Source organism: Hippocampus comes, unplaced genomic scaffold, assembly GCF_001891065.2.
Source record: "Hippocampus comes isolate QL1 unplaced genomic scaffold, H_comes_QL1_v1.1 scaffold124, whole genome shotgun sequence".
NCBI lineage: Eukaryota > Metazoa > Chordata > Actinopteri > Syngnathiformes > Syngnathidae > Hippocampus > Hippocampus comes.
The window spans coordinates 402,559-404,844 of NW_017805075.1; the positions used below are offsets into that span (position 1 = coordinate 402,559).

The 2,286-nt window shown below is 44.6% G+C and overlaps 1 protein-coding gene across 1 annotated transcript in view; it reads left to right on the forward strand.

The window, feature by feature from the left end:
* The first annotated feature begins 919 nt into the window (after positions 1-919).
* LOC109513030 (probable nuclear hormone receptor HR38) overlaps positions 920-2,286 on the forward strand; it is a 10,336-nt gene continuing 8,969 nt past the window's right edge. Inside the window, exon 1 of the mRNA XM_019865230.1 lies at positions 920-1,155. The gene's annotated coding sequence lies outside the window, so the exon portion shown is untranslated. The remainder of the gene's footprint in view (positions 1,156-2,286) is intronic.

The following is a 2,286-nucleotide window of genomic DNA, read 5'->3' on the forward strand; positions in this document are numbered from 1 at the left end:
CTTCAGGCAGCAGACGGGGGACAACCCAAACTGGTTGCCAGCCAATCGCAGGGCACACTGAGACGAAAAACCATTCACCCTCACAATCACACCTCGGGGCAATTTCGAGTGTTACATTCACCTGCCATGCATGTTTTTGGAATGGGGGAGGAAACTCTTACAGGCACGGGGAGAACATGCAAGCTCCGCATAGGACGGCCGGAGCCGGAATTGAACCCTGCACCTCTGCTACTGTACCACCCTTACTAAATACGTACATTAATAATAACAATCATGATTATTACTTATATTATCTACACCAATTATCCTCACGAGTTTGGAATTTTGGGATTGTGAAATTTCAGGATCAACCTATATAAAATCCGCTAATAATCGACACCATTATAAATGCACTCAACACCCCCCCCCCCAAAAAAAAACATTATTGAATAAGCAGAGCTATACTGCCATAAATCAACGTCTCCCACGAATAACGGGTCGAGATCATTATTGTTATCATTTCAAAAATCCTGAATACTAATTATGTGTTTGCTTTTTTGTGCGGTGTAAATATCGTGGGTAAACAGGCCCTCTGATCATGGGTTTATGCTGCTGCTCCTCCTTTTCTTCTGCTATTCAGATGCCAGAGAATAAAGACAACCAAATATAGTGCTACAGAGAAAACCATACATGCTTTCGACTTCCTGTTTTTTTCTTCTTCTTTTAACCATCTGTGGCGTCAAAAGACACAGTGTGTGTGTGTGTGTGTGTGTGTGTGTGTGTGTGTGTGTGTGTGTGTGTGTGTGTGTGTGTTTCTCTCTTCCTGCTCTTAATATAGAATCTATTCATCACTATCACGCTTTCATCATCGCTGTGTGTGCGTGTACGTGTGTGTGCTGCGTGTGCGTGGGATTATGCTGCGGTTGTTCTATGTGCGCGTCAACGGAATCCCGTAGTGCGTCATTTGCACGTCCCGTCGACAAGAAATGCCCTATGATTGGCCCGAGACCAGACGTCCCGCCCACCGTTCTGCCTCGAATGGAAACGTGCCTCTGACGTCACGGTTACTCGCGTGTTCCCCTGGAATAAAACCTGTCAGGGTGAGCCGAGAGGTTGTTCTTCAGCGGTAGACGCGGACGAAAACAAAGAGTTGCTGGTGCTGCTGTTGCGGTTCCGGTAAGTGATCCTTTTTAATTGTTTATCAGCACAGTTGTCAATGTACCCACATTAGCTACCGGAGCGGATGTACATGCACATAGTCTACTTAGAGACTCCAGTAAAAGTAGCCGTTTTGAGTAAAAATAAAAAGTACATTCTCTGAAACTTGCTTCCAAGTAAAAAGTTCAAATGAATTGTGACCGTCATTACATACAAAATCCGTTCTGCCAACTTGACAATAGAAAGAGTCGGAACTCAACAGTTTCCCTGTTTTATTAAGTTGCGTGGTGCTCTATTGACAAGATGCATTTTATTTATTTAGTTGTACTCTAACACACACACACACACACACACACACACACACACACACACACACACACACACACACACACACACACATATTAGACTGACAATATTTGAGAATCTGAATCTGGTTCAAACATTGTAACATTGTGAACTCACACCACCATAAATGCTAAATTAGCGAATGATTTTTTTTTTCACGAGTCTGACAATTAATCCCCCTCCCCTCCACCGCCTTTTCACTCTGTTGGTTGCTCTCATATTTTGGAATAGTTGTGAATACTGATGCTGTGACACTCCGATTTTTAATTCATAATCAAAATATCTAAGAATAATAATAAATGAACAAAAAAATACATCTTATATTTGTATGTTTTTTTTGTTAAAGTATTTCTTCAACACCTGAAGCTGTGTTTTTTTTAGGCTAACACAAGCTACAACATATGCGGCACCAATTCGGGAATTAATGCTTGCTGGTTCACTGGCACCTCTGTGCCGCTCTTTGGTCTGTTTTCTCCCACCTTACTCTACCTCTATAGTCATTCTTAGTTTTTAGTTATTACCCAGTCAGCAAAGGCATCTGGCCCGGATTCGGCATGAAGCCGGCACAGCTGGCCTTGTGTCGGCAATGGCATAACGCATGTGGGCCGAACACGGCCCAGGCGTGGCAAAGGACCCAGTCAGCAAAATTGGTCTGGCCCAGCTCTGGCGCGGACACGGCACGACACTCGGCCCACATACCGCAATGAATGACGGTCCTGCAGTGGCCCGGGTCCGGCATCCATGATCCGGGCCGCATTCGGGCCGGATCTGAGCCGCATTGTATAACCATATCCGGCCCTACTC